Source organism: Coptis chinensis, chromosome 4 (assembly GCF_015680905.1).
Source record: "Coptis chinensis isolate HL-2020 chromosome 4, ASM1568090v1, whole genome shotgun sequence".
Taxonomy (NCBI): Eukaryota; Viridiplantae; Streptophyta; class Magnoliopsida; order Ranunculales; family Ranunculaceae; genus Coptis; species Coptis chinensis.
Genome location: NC_141459.1, coordinates 54,624,986 through 54,645,030, shown reverse-complemented (window position 1 = coordinate 54,645,030; position 20,045 = coordinate 54,624,986). Strand labels below are relative to the sequence as shown.

Genomic DNA, 20,045 nt, shown 5'->3' with positions numbered 1-20,045 from the left:
AAAAGTTAAATTCATTGGCATCCCTTGATTTTAGAAGAGAAATTAAACTGAGTAGAATACCTATTCTGTTTTACCATGCACATAGGACTATAGGAGTGGTTGATCCCACATGGAATATGTAAATCCATAAATATATATTAGCTCTTGGTCTCTCCACTAATTTCCAATTTGTTTTGAGTTGGATGCTCTTAAAAATTTAATATGATATCATAGCAGACTATTGTGTTTGGTGTGTTCTTTTACAAGTGAGTTAGTGAGGAGCATATTGAGATGTTTAATCCCACATGTATTATATAATTTAGCTCTCGTTTCCACTTCAACTAATTAGTTTTGAGTTGGATGCCAAATATTTAATACACATAATTTAATTGTTATTCTTTTCCTACAAAATTGGTAGAATCCTTTTAGGAATAGATTTCGAGAAACGAGATTAAACTTCTCGGTCTTCTTGAGCAGTTTAACAGTCAACACCTCTTTCGTTATAAAAGATGTTAGAGGTTTTCTTCTACGTGACATTTTTGAGGGCATCCCAAGGCCGTATTCTCATCTCTTTTTCTCCATATTTATCGTCTTTCTTTATACTTAAGATATTATAATATTATATAACAGAAATGTATATTAAGTATAGAAACTTATTAACGAAACATTTTTTTATGTTTGGCTTCTGCATAGGTTGTTCAATTCCTTGCCCGCTTGAAAATGCAGGCTGAACGCTCGTCTAATTCTTTAATGGGATACTCTTTAAAGGTATGCTCTTGTGCTTCAACGATTCTGTATCCTTCTGAAGTGTTACCGTTATGTACATGGAAATGGTGTCGTTAGCTCATGAATCAAAATATCTACCAATATATTATCAATAGATAGTATCTCCTCAGGCCCTGTTATCCAATTCAACCAAGTTTTTTCACTCATAAATAAGTATTCCAAAGGCTGGGTTCCACTGAAAAGGTCGAAAGTATATCTGTTTCTGAACATCACATATAAATCGTAGATGCCTCTGCATAATGCATACGGAATTCGTTATTGCAGTATTAGAAGGTTAAGCATATGTACTCATTCTTGAATTTTATGAAGCAGAGAAACTAATGTCATATGCCTACAATTTCCACTCTCAGTGGATCACTGGTCAAGCATTGAGAGAAACCATTGTCATATGCCTATAATTTCCACTCTCAGTGGCTCACTGGTCAAGCGTTGAGAGAAAGCATTGTACCATGCCTATACTATCACTCCTCAGTGTCCCACTGGTCAAGCATTCAGGGTTTGGCCCAATGTCTTGGGACATCCCACCTTCACCAAGGGGGAGGGGGTCTTATTGGTTCAGGTTTGAAATCAGTAAAACTTGTATATGTCCAAAGAGAGGGAGAGAGGTCTATTACACATCTGTTCAGGAAAGCAATAATTAACCAAAATAAGAAAAATAAAGTGTAGATATTTATAATAAGAGTTGAGATGTGCAGGATGCCGAGGTTAGGAGTATCATCTTTTGAATGATTTGAAGTCTTGGATGTTATGTGCCAGTTCATACCTTCATATCAGAAATTTGATGCTACCTCTATAACACCCCGTGTTTTAATTTAATATTTTTCTAGTACAATAAATAATAAAAATAATAATAAGAGATAAAATAAAATAAAAGGATAAAGATTTGAAATAGATAAGGTAAAGAGGATAAACCCCAGTTCCTATTTTTCGGGAGTTTTGGGAATTTTTTTTTTTTTTACACAGGACTTTATGCGGGGAGTTTTTAACAGGGAGAAGGAGTTATTTTCACAGAGTGGAAAAGAGAGAAAGGAGAAGATTATTATGATTGTTTTCTGACGATTGTTAGTGGCGTTTTCGTTCTCAAGTTTTTATTTCTTCACGCCCCTCGTAAACACAACAGAGGTGAGTAGATCTTATATATACGGATTGAAACGTGATTTAAACTTTATGGATTATTCGTTGGGATTTCAAAATATATGATCCATCGTTCTCATGGTTTTTTATGAATCGATGTGCATGATAATACATAAGGCATTTGTAGTGTTAAGCTGTAGGAGCGTTTTGTTATTGTGATCTATATATGAATATGGGAGCTAGATCTATATATGAATATGGGAGCTAGCCCCTTCTTAAACTTAAAGGCTGATTCTCTCGAGGCACGTTTCGAATAACTAACTTTATTATAAAGTGTCACATTAGATACTTGAAATATAGGTACTGCATGGCAGTTGCAGTCCTTGTAACATCTTGATTTATGTGTTTTGTCTTTGCTGCAATTTGATTGTTATATTGGACAGTGGATATTATTGTGCCTGTTTTTGGTTGTTGTGTGCTGAGTCCCGCATTGAGGGGAATTATTTTCAGTCTTAATTCATTATCTTTCCTGAAAAAAAAAATGAAAGAAACATAATTCATTTGGTTTCCAATTATCTCTTGCTGTGGACTTGGTGGTGATAGGCCACAACCAGTTCATGCTCTAGACTAAAGCCATTCTTCCTATTGTAGACCGCTTCATATACTATGTTGATAGACAAAAGAAGGAGGATATTATGTAACCTGCTGTAGTAAACAGTTTGTCTGATATGGTTTCCATAACATTGAATTATATTATCTTTAAACAGAAGATATAGATTAATGAGAGTCTATTGGCTTGTGGCCATTGCTGTGATTCAAATATTGTAGTAAAAGATTCAATGTGTCCATGTCTTTTTTCTTACAAAGTTATCAGCCCTCCCGTCCTCAAGAGTCGGGTCATCCAAGAGACAGCTTGTTTCATTTACAACTCAATCGACCTCCTTGCATTCCGAGGTTTATGGATATGGTTACAATGTTCGGAAGTTGGCATGTCAGAATTTTCTGACTGCAGAAATTCGGTCTGTGCCTGGTTTGGAATCGAGTTTTCACATAGTTAGAGTCAGATTCAAACTCTTGCCAAAACATGAAAAAATAAGTTTTATGTGTCTACTTTCCAACCCAATTGGCCTCGTTTCATTCCGAGGTCTGTGGTGGTAGATATGATGTCCGGAAGTTTGGTCGACAGAAAACAGTGCGTCAGAAATCAGTTTCTACGCACTGTGTTCAAGTCCAGTTTTAATTTAGTTAGAGTTTGAACTAGATTTTTATGAAAACATGAAAAAGTAAGATTTGGAAGTCTGCTTTCTATTCCAATTGGCCTCATTGTATTCGAAGGTCTGTGAAATTAATTATGACGTTTGGAAGTTTGATGGCAGAAAACAGTGTGTCAGAAATCAGTTTCTTCAAGACTTTGTTCGAGCCTAATTTTGGCACATTTAGAATGAGATTGAGTATTTTTGTAAAACATGAGAAAGTAAGTTTTATGTGTCAGTTTTTCAACACAAACAGCCTCGATGTGTTTGGATACTTGTGAAAAGAGTTGTGTCATTCGAAGATAGTCCGTCAAAATCTAGTTTGCTGAAAATTAGGATTTTTACCGTTTTTAGACCTAAGTTTTCTTTTAGATGGGCTGAGGTTGGGACTTCGAGTTCTACATGAAAAGTATGTCTACATACCCTAGTTTCTAAATATTTAATTTACATGTCATTTGGATGAATGTAGGAAAAACTATAGCTTTGATAATGTGGCTAATAAGAACTACTTAAGGCTTGATTCCAATCTTGAAAGATTTGGATACGTAAAAGACTTTGAGCAAAAAAGTACAACCACTATATTATATTAAATATTATATATTAGTTATTGTGGTAACTATATGTGAACGTGATTGTGTACGTGATTGTGGTTATTTAAAATGTATTCACGAAACATTTAACTAATGTGTTATTTCTGATTGAACCTTTTGATATCTACGATTTATATAATTGATAATGAGGTGAGTTGATTAGTTATTGTGTTTGGAATCTTTAGTAATGAATTATTGTTTGAGACGATGTTTGTTTTGTAATAAAAATATTATAATAAAATGAGAACTCATGAGTGTTAAAAATCCGGTGTAAAAGTGTCCGGTGAAAGTTTCATGTGTCGCCCACATCTTTAGATTTCTCCACGCCTCTGTGACGAAAAGAAATGTTTATGGCTAACGATGTCATGTGAAAAGCCGCCTTAGAGAAGAACTAAGGCATTCGCCTTGCGGATGGGCTGTATTCCTTGAATGTACGGGAATGTAGGTGGATATTCCTTGAATGTGGCGGGAATGACCCAAGGTATTCATTGAATGTGCCATTAATGACCTGTTAGTGTTATGATATGTATTCCTTGATTGTGGCGGGAATGACCTAAGGTATTCATTGAATGTGCCATGAATGACCTGTTAGTATTATGATGGGTATTTCTTGAATGTGGCAGGAATGACTCAAGGTATTCATTGAATGTGCTATGAATGACCTGATATTTTGTTATGCCAAAAGAGGCTTTGTGGATTATGTGTATGGAAAGCTCAGAGATGGCTGTGACTCACAAGTTACGAGTTTACAAGATGAAAGTATGTTTCCTGGAGGCGATATCCCGCTTAAGACATATGTCTTGTAGTGGTACTTGGTGTGAGTGAGGCACACGAATATATGTGATTTGGCAAATGTGTGTAGTGCAAATCGTGGAGTAGAAACTAAAGGTTGGGCTGTGTCTTTTAATAAATGAGTCAACGAGATAATTAATAAGCAAAGTATAATATTGATTTTTCGTGTGATGGAGTTATTGCATATGATGTATATGATTTCTTATGAGAAATATATACGTGGTTTGTATGAGTTGATACTCACAAGGGATGAATGTACTCCTTGGGTGTGATATTTTTCCATTCTCATAAGTAGACGAGTGGTTTGTAAGTAAAAGTATATGAATTGTGTGATGTTATGGATGTGAAGTGTGACTGCGAAATGACTATAACTTGATATGTTATTACGAAAATATTAATGACTTGTGATAGTCTGAGATCTGTGGTTATGCACGCAGAAACTTTATGACGTAATGATGTCATATGAATGACTACCCTTAATATATGTATTATGATAAGTGGTATTCCCCGAATATGCGGGGCGAACCATGTTATATCAATTAGACTTAAATGTCTTAAATGAGGTTTGGTTATGAATGGAAATTTGACTGACTGAGATAAATTATTTTATTGTGATGTCTAACTCTGTTTTGCAGGAGGAAGATCTATTAATCTTTTCTGCAGGGATGTAAATATCCTATCCTAAGACGACGTGTTGGCTTAAAAGTAAGGTATACCAAACTCATATTTAATTAGGTTATCCTATGTGCATTTAATAAATAGAATGTAAGTGGTATTTATGTTGTGAGTTATTTTGGAAAGTGGGAATGATGAGTACTGTTAGATGAGATTCTTGGAATTTGTATATTGGGGGTGAAATCTTACTTGGGAAGAAACTACTCGCCGTTTTGGAAAACGGAACTATATTGTCTTCCAAGTTGAAATGGTTGGTAATGTTATATTTATTAATTTGAAAGATTATTATATATATTTTGTTGTTAGTCTACTCATACCAGCAAATTCAATTTGCTGACCCATGTTTGTTTTGTTTTACAACGTGGGTGTGTTCTTGAGAACATAGATGGTGGAGTCAGTGGATGAAGACACGTGACTTGGATTTGCTCTTGGAGTCTTCTGGTTTAAGTTTTTCGAAAGTGTACGGTTTTGAATTGAAACAAAGGTAATAGAGTTGGTTAGTAAAAATTTTATTTGTAAATGAAGCGTTGTTCTTTCAGTTTTAATTTGATCTCAGATTTTAATATCGTGGTTGATAATATGTTAGTGGGTTTTATTTCGTCTTGGGTTTCAGATAATTGAATATCAGTTTTATTTTTTTTTGGAAATTTGGGGTGTGACAACCTTTGCTGGAACAGATTTGTTTGTCGTCCCACTTATGCCATCCTCCTCTGTGTAGTCAATTTCACAATGCTCTGTTCCGTATAATTAGTTGGTTAATCCTGGTGCCATTTCCTGTGGTAGAATCCCTTTTAGTTTGAATCTTTTACTTTTATAGCATAAAATGCTGGAATGCCATCAACTTTATTTCAATGTGCAACTTTACTTCTCAAGTCTTTATCCAATAACTTTGGCTGGATCGTGTTGGAGTTCGAGTGAGGGTAGTCATCTCACTGAGGTAACGTGGGTGTGCTACTGATTATTATTATTAATTTCTTTTTACGTGCTAGGCTGCGGTTCAAGAAACCTGTTTGTCAACTGTCACATATACTACACCGATAGAATTATTTGTGTTAGATCCTATGCCTTGCAGAAAATCCATTATGGGTATTTGTTAGGTGGATGCTTACTAATATGCCGAGTTGGCCTTACACTTCACTGCTCATTCATTCAGGGCCAAACAAAAAACAACTTAATACCAATTGCTGATAATTGAGAGGCATATATATATATATATATATATATATATATATATATATATATATATATATATATATATATATATATATATATATGTTTTAGGACCTCTCTAATTATCAGCAATTGGTATATATATATAGCTTAATATATTCTATGTGGGACTAAACATCTCAACACGTCCTATCACATGTGACATTATTTGAGTCTAACACGCGTTCAGAGTGGAAGCTAGGTTTTTTTTTATTTATTTCTTCTTTTATTTTTCTTTTGTTAACCATTTAAAACTTTTTCTTTTCTTTTATTAAAAATTTAAAACCTTATCAAGTAGTTGGATGGGCGCGAGATAACCAAAAAATTTGAGCCTAAAATTTTGGGCGGGTTGGAAAAGTTTTGAAACAAAATTTTTGTCTTTAGTGACATCAAAACATCAGCGACGTTTCTTAACAACGTGGTAGAAACACCACATTTTGTGACACTAGTATCGTCGCTCATTTGTGCTTTTAATTTCTATATTTATACCCAACCATTGGCTACGATAACAAAATGTCGCGAAAGAATAATTTCTAGTGACACTTTTCTACCAACGTCGGGATATACTATCATCACCGATGATGAAAAACGTTGTCATTGGTAAAAAGTAGGGTTGTCAACGGGCCGGACCTGAATAGGACACACCTAGGTCCAGGCTCGGCCCAAATCATATTTGATATTTTGAGTTCAAGTCCGGCCTAAGTCCTATTGGGCAAGTTCGGATTCGGGCCAGGCCTAGGTCCATTAGCAATACATGGGAACGCACAATACTAACCAATATGGCTTCCAATTTTCTATGCCAACTTCCAGTAAATATAATATATATATTAATAATATTAAATATAAAACACATAAACTATTATAAATTTTGGGCTCGGCCATTATCAGATCGGACATAGGTATGTCCAGACCTGGCCCAATAATGTTATCGGGCTAAATTTAAAGTCTAAGTCCTTATCTTATCGGTTCGGATTCAATCGGCTTCGGGCTTGTCCCAAACTTTCATTGGCAAAACTATAGTAAAAGATTTACTAACAATCCTTTAAATTAAGCCAATTTACTTTTCTGATTTCTAAAATTTATAAAAATTGTAAATAAGGCTTTCAACGACAAAAAAAACGTTGCCAAAAACTTATCATAAAAAGTAAGACACTAGAGAAATTGTGACGTTATAAACGTCGCCAAAGACAATCATTAGCCACATTTTTCCATCATCACTAAATGTTTTGTCGCTAAAAAGCTCATTTGTTGTAGTGGCGTGGACAAACATACTTAGGTTGCATAAAGTAAACAATAGGCCCGGGGCCAAAATACAATAACCCTTTCGATACCATATTAAAGATGAGCATCCAACTTAAAACCAATTGGTGATAAGTGGAGAGGCCCCAAGACTTATATATTTTTTGTGTGGCTTAACATATCCCATGTGGAACTAAACATTTCAATAGGTCTTTATGATCGAGAGGTAACATTCTTCCTCTGCCAGTTTTTTTCTTTGCTTTGTTAAGTTCCAATGGTATCAGCTTGTACAAGAGCTTTTTTGGGGTATGATGGAATGACACTAGCTTAGAGATGTTCTCCCTCAAGTAGTTGTACCTTCCTCTCATAGCCTCCGAGATATGTTTATTAAGAGATCTAGATTTCGGGATAATATTTTATTTGGGGTGCTACTATCGTGTGCTTTGTTGGTAAAGTTTGTGGAGTTGTTACCTCATACACCTTTTCCATCTAGGCTTACAAGGTGGATTGAAAGAATCTTATTCGAGGGAACATATGAAAATAAATAAAGTAACATATCATAGTTTATGTGTTTTATATTTAATATTAATAATATTAAATATAAAACACATAAACTATTATAAATTTTGGGCTCGGCCATTATCAGATCGGACATAGGTATGTCCAGACCTAGCCCAATAATGTTATCGGGCTAAATTTAAAGTCTAAGTCCTTATCTTATCGGTTCGGATTCAATCGGGCTTCGGGCTTGTCCCAGCCCATTGGCAGCCTTAGTAAAAAGATTTACTAACAATCCTTTCGTCGCCAATTTACTTTTTCTGATTTCTAAAATTTATAAAAATTGTAAATAAGGCTTTCAACGACAAAAAAAACGTTGCCAAAAACTTATCATAAAAAGTAAGACACTAGAGAAATTGTGACGTTATAAACGTCGCCAAAGACAATCATTAGCCACATTTTTCCATCATCACTAAATGTTTTGTCGCTAAAAAGCTCATTTGTTGTAGTGACGTGGACAAACATACTTAGGTTGCATAAAGTAAACAACAGGCCCTTCGGGCCAAATACAATAGCCTGCTCTGATACCATATTAAAGATGAGCATCCAACTTAAAACCAATTGGTGATAAGTGGAGAGGCCCCCAAGACTTATATATTTTTATGTGTGGCTTAACATATCCCATGTGGAACTAAACATTTCAATAGGTCTTTATGATCGAGAGGTAACATTCTTCCTCTCTGCGGTTTTTCTTTGTTAAGTTCCAATGGTATCGGCTTGTACAAGAGCTTTTTGGGGTATGATGGAATGACACTAGCTTAGAGATGTTCTCCCTCAAGTAGTTGTACCTTCCTCTCATAGCCTCCTCCTATATGTTTATTAAGAGATCTAGATTTCGGGGATAATATTTTATTTAGGGTGCTACTATCGTGCTTTGTTGGTAAAGTTTGTGGAGTTGTTACCTCATACACCTTTTCCATCTAGGCTTACAAGGTGGATTGAAAGAATCTTATTCGAGGGAACATATGAAAATAAATAAAGTAACATATCATAGTTTATGTGTTTTATATTTAATATTAATAATATTAAATATAAAACACATAAACTATTATAAATTTTGGGCTCGGCCATTATCAGATCGGACATAGGTATGTCCAGACCTAGCCCAATAATGTTATCGGGCTAAATTTAAAGTCTAAGTCCTTATCTTATCGGTTCGGATTCAATCGGGCTTCGGGCTTGTCCCAGCCCATTGGCAGCCTTAGTAAAAAGATTTACTAACAATCCTTTCGTCGCCAATTTACTTTTTCTGATTTCTAAAATTTATAAAAATTGTAAATAAGGCTTTCAAATCGACAAAAAAACGCGTTGCCAAAAACTTATCATAAAAAGTAAGACACTAGAGAAATTGTGGACGTTATAAACGTCGCCAAAGACAATCATTAGCCACATTTTTCCATCATCACTAAATGTTTTGTCGCTAAAAAGCTCATTTGTTGTAGTGATGTGGACAAACATACTTAGGTTGCATAAAGTAAACAACAACAGGCCTTCCAAATAAATACAATAGCCCCGCTCGATACCATATTAAAGATGAGCATCCAACTTAAAACCAATTGGTGATAAGTGGAGAGGCCCCCAAGACTTATATATTTTTATGTGTGGCTTAACATATCCCATGTGGAACTAAACATTTCAATAGGTCTTTATGATCGAGAGGTAACATTCTTCCTCTGCCAGTTTTTTGCTGCTGTTAAGTTCCAATGGTATCAGCTTGTACAAGAGCTTTTTTGGGGTATGATGGAATGACACTAGCTTAGAGATGTTCTCCCTCAAGTAGTTGTACCTTCCTCTCATAGCCTCCGAGATATGTTTATTAAGAGATCTAGATTTAAGGATAATATTTTATTTGGGGTGCTACTATCGTGCTTTGTTGGTAAAAAGTTGTGGAGTTGTTACCTCATACACCTTTTCCATCTAGGCTTACAAGGTGGATTGAAAGAATCTTATTCGAGGGAACATATGAAAATAAATAAAGTAACATATCATCCTATGCCAGGTTGTAGTTGGCAATTTCATGTCATAGTCTCAGAGTAGAGCTTATGTAAAGGGAACCACACATAGAGATCTTATTTTAGATTGGGATGCTAATAGTCATGAGAATTCTCGGTCGTTCGATCTTGTGGCGGCTCTCTCCTGTTAATGCCTTGCTAAAGGATCGAAGTTTTTTGGCATTATGCTCATATTTTCCATTGTAAAAGGATCTTTGTAAGACACTCAAGCACAAACTTAGGAAGAATGAAGGACTTCTTTTTGATGAATTTAGACTGTTCAATAGCGAATTATGCCTACTTTCCCAATTAGGGTTAATGAGTATTACCCCCCCCCCCTAGATGAGCCAATTAGGATCCCCCCCCACTAGATGGGAAATTAGGGCATCCCCCCAAATACACACAAAAAAAACACAGTCAACCCAATTTGACTTTTTTTTTGTGTGTGTGTTTGGGTAGAGGGGGTGTTGGTGTTAATACTCGTTAACCCATCGTAAAAATGATCTACTAATGATATTCCTCTTGGGGGGGTGGTGGTGTTAATATTCGTTAACCCTTGAAATTATCTACTAATTAAGAGGAATATCATAAAAATTATCTACTAATGATATTCTTTTTAATGAGGAATATCATTAGTAAATAATTTCAAGGGTTAACGAGTATTAACCACCCCCCCTCCCCCAGAGGAGTTGGATCTTTATGTTGGAAAATATGACTAATGAGTGATGACAGAAAGTAGTTTATGTAATTCTGTTACACAATTAATGGTTTCTACTTTCTCTGCTTGGGTCTCTCCTTATTCATGATCTACATTTCTTAAGTCGGGGTCTTTGCTTTGTCGTTTGGCTTCAGTACTTTCAGTATTTATATAAATTGTTTTTCACTTGTGCTTGTGTTCCACAATCTGATGTTGATACCATGATAACCTTATCTGAAACCTTTGCTAATCTTCTAGGTGATCGAATATCATCAAGCAAGCAAATTAGACACTTCTAGAACAGCAAAGGCTGCGGTCGCATACTTTCAGAAACTAGGAATTTCATTTCAATCTGATGAGGTATGTGTACCTCGTGAACTCTTTGTTAAGTACTTATATTGAAATAATAGATGAAAATATTGTGGATCAACTCCTACCTTCGTTGGATTACTTCGGTGTGGTCACCCAAGCGGTGGATTTTGAAACCACCTTTTATACTTGCAACTCTGGCATTGGATTTACTTTTTCTTCTTAAGTAGAGAATTTTACTATTGTTCTTGTTAGGTGGTTTAAGTTTGGCCCTTTTGATGCTTTATTGAATAGGTATCATAGGTCTATATCTAGCTATAGACCCATTAGCCTCTCTTTGTCATCACCTATATCCCATATGATCTCATTAACATTAGCTATACCATGTACTCACTTTTGTACCTAAACACTACTACACCATTACATTGACAAGGATACGTGTGTCCGAATCCTGACACGGATATGAAGTGTCTGACACGGTGAAATATCAAAGATGAGGTATAATACATACAATATGTGTCTGTGTTGTGTCTGAGACAGACATGTGGATACAAATCCAACACATATTATTTTTAAAATATGGAGTGTCCGTATAACATTAAGTACATGGTTGACAAAGTGCGTATTAAAGAGATGAATGGACCGATGTACAGACATTAAGTAGTTAGTTTTTCTCCTTGATTTTCTCTGTAACACAAACCTAATCTTCTCCTCTTCATTTCAAGCTGAAGAGATAGACTTTATAATGGCGGTTCTAGCTGATTTGGTTGAGATCTTCTTTTGCAATCTGCAATCATATTAGTTACTTTTGGAATGAAGATTGTTGAAAGTTTCTGGGCCCCAAATTTCCAGAAAATTAAAATAGGGAATTATCCAAGATATAAATATCTCAATCATCACCCTATTTAATCATCTGAAAACTCAGGGTGAAACGAAAACCTAATAACCTATTATCAAACTAACACAACATTACGAATAGAGATCAAATAAAAACCAAAACTTACAATCCTTAATCACATTATTAAATTAAAAAGAATCTGACCAATTCTATTACATCTGTTTCAAAACAAAACTGTCCACTCCATAAAACTTAAACCAGAAAGACTCCAAGAGCAAATCCAAATCAAACGTCCTCATTCACTCATCCACTGCACTCCACCATATATGTTCCCAAGAACATACCCACGTTGCAAAAGAAAGCAAACATGGGTCAGCAAATTGAATTTGCTGGTATGAGTAAGACTAAAATAAAATATATAGTACTACATTCAATCTTTCAAATAAAGAAATACACTATTACAATCATTTCAACGCGAAAGACAAGTTAGTTATGTTTTCTCAAAACGGCATGTAGTTTCTCCCCAAGTAAGATTTAAATCCCAATATCTTGTAAATTAATTTAATTAAAATCGTACCTATAACCTCTTACGTGATAGGGTAGGATAACGTCCTTGCATAAAATGTTAATAAGTCATACCTTCCTACAAAACAAAGTTAGGTTTTCCAAACATAAACATTTAATTCATACATATACTTCACTCTCACAACAACCATGAGGATACACAATATGACATAATATATCACCAATATTAACATTCATATCACACCACCATATCCATCATATCACGCTAACCACATTCACATTCCATCATAAAAGAAATCATATGCATCATATATACGACCAATTATATCCAACAACTTACTCATACATAAAGCCAAAATTTTACTTAAAAACCACTCGTCTACTTATGAGAATGATGAAATATCACAACCAGGGAGTACATTCATCTCTCGTGAGTATCAACTCACACAAACCACATAAACATTTCTTTATAAGAAATCATATACATCATAATATATAAATATTCATATGCAATAACTCACTCATACGTAAAATCAATATTTCACTTTGCTTATTAATTATCTCGTTAACTCAATTATTAATAGACACAACCCAACCTTTAGTTCCTACTCCACGATTTGCACTTTACACATTTGCCAAATCACACATACCCGTGTGCCTCATCCATACCGAGTACCATTACAAGACATATGTCCCAAGTGGGGATATCGCCTACAGGAACATATTTCCATCTTATAAACTTGTAATTTGTGAGTCACAGCCATCTCTGGGCTTTCAATGCGCATAAACAAAGCCACTTTTAGGCATAAAAATAACAACAGGTCATTCCCGTACATTCAAGGAATCTAGACCTACATTCCCGTACACTCAAAAAATCCAGACCTCCTCTTTAAGGCGACTTTTCACATAATATCATTAGTTATAAACATTTCATTTCTTTTCTTTTCATCGAAGAGGCGTGAAGAGATCTAAAGATGTGGGCGACACATTAAATTTTCACAAGACTTTTTACAACACTTTTTAACACCCAAGAGTTATTATTTATTATAATATTTTCATCATAAAATAAACATTTTCTCACACAGTATAATCATTAATAAAGATTTCAAACACAATAGTCATTCAACTCGCCTCAATATCAAATATATAAACCATGGGTGGCGTTTAAAGAACATATAAAATTGACATACAAAGTCACTCAAGTTGTCAGCCTTTTGATTACTCTAGATCTAATGGTCAGTAGAGAATTGAACAAGCTATTTTCAGACTGGGTTTTTTGGGTGAAAACCGGTTCAACAAATGAATTGAAACCGGTTTCGGGTTTCACCATTCTCATCTCAAAACAGAATACGAGAGAGTGATGGGGAAAGAAAAAGAAGAAGCTAAGCTCGCCAATCTTCTTTCTCACCTGCCCTAATAATAATAATTATGTTTCATCAAAATATCACTTTGTCAATACTCCATTTTCTCTATAGCAACACAACAACACTATAACTTGTCCCTCCTTTCGTCTCTCTTTCCTTGAAAATGAATCAGACACAGAGTAAGAGGAGAAAGGTAAATTTCACTACTTAGTTTTTGAACACTTAGTTTTGAAAAATTGTCTATTTTTTAGACCAATAAATGCCTTCCACTGACTTACCCATATGTTTCGGATTCAATCTGAAGTAGTCAAAAGATGGAGCATACATGTTCAAATTTGGAGGTTGAAAATCATAAAGAGCCATAGGCGGGCATGCTTTTTTATTCAATTGATGAAGCTAAGGATAATTATCAAGAGTATGGTCGACAAGAAGGATTTACTATTAGAATAAAATTATCGTAGAAAACTCAAGCTCGCGTTGATGCAATCGCAAATGTCTTACTTGTATGTTCACGTGAGGGGACTCATAAAAACAAGGATGAGAACATCGATCTCAGGGGAAAAAGTCAGAGTTGTTCCATGGTGAAAAAACATTGTTTGGCAAGTATGCGCATATTATACATGAAAGAAATTAAGAAGTGGAAAGTTTATGTCTATGAAAATGCGCATAACCGTAATTTTGTTACACCGATTAAAATACATCATTTGCCGTCGAATAGGAATATGCCTGCGGCTGCGAAGGATTTGACTGAAAAATTCGATAGGTAGAGTATGTAGATTTCGAAGGTTCCTTCTATTTTTGGAGGTGACCAATTTGGTTATGGTGGAAGAGATTGCTATAACCACTTGTGGACAACGAGGGGAAAAAAAAAAAAAAAAAGGTGATGCTCAATCAGTTATCAACTATTTTCGAAGAAAGTATCGAGAAAATCCTCAATATTTTTTCGACGTGCAAGTTGATAAAAAAGGAAGAGCAACGAACTTCTTTTGAAACAGATGTAATAGAGTTGGTCAGATTTTTTTTAATTTAATAATGTGATGAAGGATTGTAAGTTTTGGTTTTTATTTGATCTCTATTCGTAATGTCATGTTTGATAATAGGTTATTAGGTTTTTGTTTCACCCTGAGTTTTCAGATGATTGAATAGGGTGACGATTGAGATATTTATATCTTGGATAATTTCTTTTTTTAATTATCTGGAAATTTGGGGTGTGATAGTTTCAGACCTGGATTGGCTGAAAAATAAGGTGGAACCTCTCACCAGGAACAATATTTCTCTTTTTGAGAATCTTCCTTTTTGAACCAAGTGTTGTTGATCATATCAACGACTAATATTCCATAGTGCTATCTTCTTTACTTAAAATTACTTCTAATATATGATAGCTTCCTTATGTATGGAAATTATGTGCTTTGAGTCTTTGACATAGGCAATATGAACATTACAGATTATTGTTGTCAGTAACATTCAGCCGTCCATCGTGATCTGATAATACATCTTCGTGTTCTTGATTTCCATCTACTCAAAATTTATTTCTCATTTTCATAGATACAAAAAACAGCAAGACGAATTGATGGATGTCCCTGAAGAAAACTTAGATAGCCATGCATTACACACCTATCGTTTAACATCACCGAAAAAACAGTAACTAAACACTCTGTATTATTTTTGGTTTGAATGTTGCATACTTGAGCTTTCACATCTAATAAGCATCAATTTTTTTGTTTCTACATAATTCCTAAAGAGATAAAACATAATGTATGTGGAAGGGCATAGTATGTAGAGGGCGCTATTGATGCTGCCATTTTCCTTGCTAAGAAGGTGCGGATTGCTACTCTTTAGTACACTTTCATAAATTAATTTAACCATTTTATAACTAATTGTTGAAATATTTACTTTCATGCAGATTAGATCAAAACAAGAGAAGCGCATCTATATATGACATGATTGATGCATATCCCTTGACAGAAACATGCGCGGATAGTCAACTTCTGAACTTCCAAACTTTGTTATGATTGGCGAAATATGCTGAGAAAAGTACATTAGCAATGAAAATATGGCGAAATACATGTATCTTAGCAGACCACTATTTTGATTAAATTTAATGGTGAATAATTCGTCACATTAGAGGAGGCATTTATGAGAGGGAAAAAGAAAAGAACAGATTTTCCTATTGTTGGATACCAATACCAATTGATTCCCCCACTATACAGATAATTTGTATTTGAACAGAATTCAACTCTAGATAAATTCTAAATATCAACTACAACCTATGCTAACATGCCCAACTCACTAAACAACTATTAACAACAGATAATAATATAAAGCAGAATTAAACGCATACCACAACACAAAGATATATCATGGTTCAGCCAATGGTACCTACTTCCACAAGAGCTAGTCTTTTATAAAGTGGGAAGGAAGATTACAATCTCTTATTTCAGTCTCTCACCTTACTAGATCACTCTTATATCTTTACAGGGCTGTACCTCTGTAAAGGTTATCTCTCAATCTTGATAGCTTTCAAGATTGGGTTTTTTCTAACTTTTGTGCTGCCTCTCATGTGTTTGGTTTTGCCAAAAATCCAAACATATAGTGCCAAACTCGCGGTTCCAGAAAAATAGAATCCTGCCAAAATAGGCATGGGCTGGTCGTCGCCATTCAGTAAAGTCTAAGTCGAAAGGGGGGCCGTGATTTAAAAAACGTATTTATTAATTAATTAATTAATTAATTAATTAATTTATTTTAAATTTGGTTGGATTGGATTTGGGATACGTGGGCCTGATTTTTGGGCCCAAGTATGTGTTGGGCTTAGGTTTCAAACCCAGGTATATATTCATATTTTTCTAGAGAATATGATTTTTGAGATAAAAATAAAATAAAAAATGGAGGCGGAGATAAAGGCTTAATTGCTAGAGCATTGGAGCGCGACGATTCGGACGATGAGGGATTCGTCGAGTTTTAATACAGGTGAGTAGTTTTTCTATACGATTCTTGCTACGTTAGTGATCCTTTAAATCCCCTAATGTTTTATGCCAAGTTGCTTGAGTTATGGTGCATTCATTCTTTTGTTATCGTATATAACACAGTTGGTTGGCTTGGGGACTGTGACTCTCATTTTGGAAATTCCATGTGAAATCTTTCTTTGAAATAAACATGAGGTATAATTCCAACAAGGAGCACTATGGTTCCGGACGAGGTTTAATTTGCTAGTGGCATTACATATGCAAACTCTTTGAGAATCTCAGCCACTTTGTGTCCAGAACTTCAACCTTGTGGGTCAGGTTTGACCTCAATGAAAATCGATAAGTGACAGCACCCTTCCCATAAGCGCAATATATATGATACAACCTAATACTACCATCCACTCATGCATAAAGCATTAGAGCAGCTTACATTGTAAGTAATACGTTACAAGTGTTATTCCTTCATTGGGCATGATGCAGTGTTCACCTGCTGTGTACTGATCCCATTTGCTTGGAATCCGACATCAATGGCGTCGTCTGTCCGTTTTTATTTTGAACTCTTGTTGTCGTGGTGATTTTTATGTGTTGGTTTGAGGTTGGTTAGTGAGGTTTGATTGAATGTTGGATTGGGTGGGGGCTGTCGAAGTTGCAGAAGCCAATAATGGAGGTCGTGAATTTCAGATCTAGTTTGAGGAAGAGTTTTGATTTAATGATTTTAGGTTTTTGCTTTTGTTAAAGTTTAAGGGGTTTTCATGAGGATTAAAATTGGTGGGTTAAGAGGGGAGGACAAGTGGTGGCCGATTTGGTGGCTGGTGGTAGCTGATGGAGAAGATGACACTGTTGTTCTGTTTGGGCCTTGGGCCTTAGCTAGTTTAAGTTGTTGGGCCATTTCATTTTAAGTTGTGTTGGGCCCATTTCATTTTAAGTTGTGTTGGGCCAGTTTATTTCTTTTTGGTTTGGGGCCAGTTTCTATTTTTATTCTGGGCCGACCCATTTGACTTAAAATGGGTCAAAGTGAGTCTTTAAGGGTTTAGACTTTTGGGCCTTGGTTTCGGCCCGGTTTTGGGCTTTATTTTGGTTAGTTGGATTAGGACCATGGGTTGACATGTTTTACCTACGAGTTTGTGTTAGGACCTATTTGGATGAATGACGAACTGGTGACTGTTGGGTTTGACCATTGATCGTTGACCGTTGACTGTGGAATGTTGACTTTTTTCAGATTTCACATACTTAAGAATATGGACAAATGTAGTAATAAAATGTTGTCAAAAATTGTATAACTTTATTTGTCATTATCTAATTAAGATTGACGTGAGTAGTGTGTAAAACATATAAATATTGTCACGTAATAATAGGGGAGTTCTTATAAGACTTAGATATATACGTTTTTATGAGAATTAAATTATATACGGACTTAGATTCATGGACTTTAGTATTGGGCTTTGATGGTGAATTGAGTTCACACAAATATATTGAACGAATACATTACATGATTGATTACTATTATGAGTTGCTACTTAAATGAATTGTAGTATTTATGAAGGCTTGAGATATTCCATAGAGTGTAGTGCAATATATGATTGACACGTGAAATAATAAGTTTCGAGATTTGATATAGAGATACTTGGATAGCATGCAATGAATAGTATTGGCACGTGATAATGTGGATTGTATTATAACCAGAAGAAAAAAAATGACCATTTAGTACCATGAACTTTGGTGGTTTTATCAATTTGGGCCATGAACTTTTTTTTTTGAGCAAATTGGGCCATGACCTTTCTTTTTTGTATCAGTTTGGGCCACCGGTGTATTTCCGTTAGAAAATTTGTCTCTGTGTACAAACGGCTGCCTATGTGTACAAACGTCTGTTATGTGTGCTGGACTTACCCATGGACCCAATGGGCCCAAATCCAAACTTTTTGGACAAATGGTAAGCCTAGCAGCTTTAATTCTTCAAATATTTCTTCAGCTTGCTCAAGACTTCCAGCCTTGCTATACATATTAATAAGTACGGTCAAAGTTATCTGATCACAAGTGAAGCCTCTTTTCTTCATGGCACGGAGAGTATTTTTCAAAGATCGTGTAACCGATTTTGCTTAGCATAGCCATCAATCACTTTGGTGTAGTCCGTGATATATTGGCTTCAAAAGAATCTTCCAGAGGGCATATTCTCGTTACCTAAGAATGATATAGCATACAAGAATTGTCAACTTAAAAACACAAACAAGAACCATACTTACACCGACGCTACTTCGACCAAAAAAAGATTTAAAATTTGAAAACTCTATATGCGACAGCAACGCAATTCATGAGGTCTACATCCTTCCCCAAAGTACACACTAAATATTCACAATGCTACTATGCCAAAAATCCATATTAAAATTTCTAACACAACAGAAACAAGTAATGTAGATTTAAATAGAAACATAATCACCTCAAAGACCAATGGGACTTCCAGTTTGGTCATTTCTTTAAGAATCAATAACCAATCAGCTCTACGAGGCTTCATAATCTTCACCCAAGACCTTAATATAGAAGAAAGCGTAACCCCATTCTTTTCAGAATAATCAAAACAAATAATCTGTTTCATGAAAGCCTTATCTCTTTTACTCATTTTTGGAGGGAGTTCGGCAAGGGGCAGTTAATTCAGGGTATTGTTAAACGTTTCAAAACTTTCAATCACTGTTTCAAAACTTTTCGCCAAAACTTTCTGTTTCAAAAGATTGTCTTCTTCTTCTTTTTTCCCTAACCTTTTCTAATGCTTAGAAGTTAGAACAAGTTTGAAATACTATTCCTTATGACAATGGTTATTCTTAATTATGTAGAGAGTAATTATAGGTTATTAAAATTTCATCTCAAGAATATGGCGAGGAAGATGAATAGTGAAGTTTTTTTGGTTTTGTTAGGCTTGGGCCGAAATTAATATGTGGGCTTGAGTGTTTTATGTTAGGGTTAAAATTTCTGTGAAATTTCGGGTTTGAAACACTTTGAAATTCCATTGCCACATCACCGGTGATTAGGTGTGCACTTAAACGGTGACACATAAGCATTTGGTCGGACACATATACATCCGGCACGCCACATAAGCATGTGAAGTAACGGAATGGTAACGGTGGCCCAAACTGATACAAAAAAGAAAGGTCATGGCCCAATTTGCTCAAAAAAAAAGTTCATGGCCTAAATTGATAAAACCACCAAAGTTT

General features: G+C 35.1%; 1 long non-coding RNA gene across 1 annotated transcript; it reads left to right on the top strand.

Annotated features, from left to right (window-relative positions):
• The first annotated feature begins 3,720 nt into the window (after positions 1-3,720).
• On the top strand, positions 3,721-16,100 carry LOC147504048 (uncharacterized). Its single transcript, XR_015192904.1, has 4 exons — positions 3,721-5,633; positions 11,102-11,203; positions 15,621-15,697; positions 15,783-16,100. It is a non-coding gene; the product is annotated as an uncharacterized LOC147504048 (long non-coding RNA).
• The last annotated feature ends 3,945 nt before the right edge of the window (positions 16,101-20,045 follow it).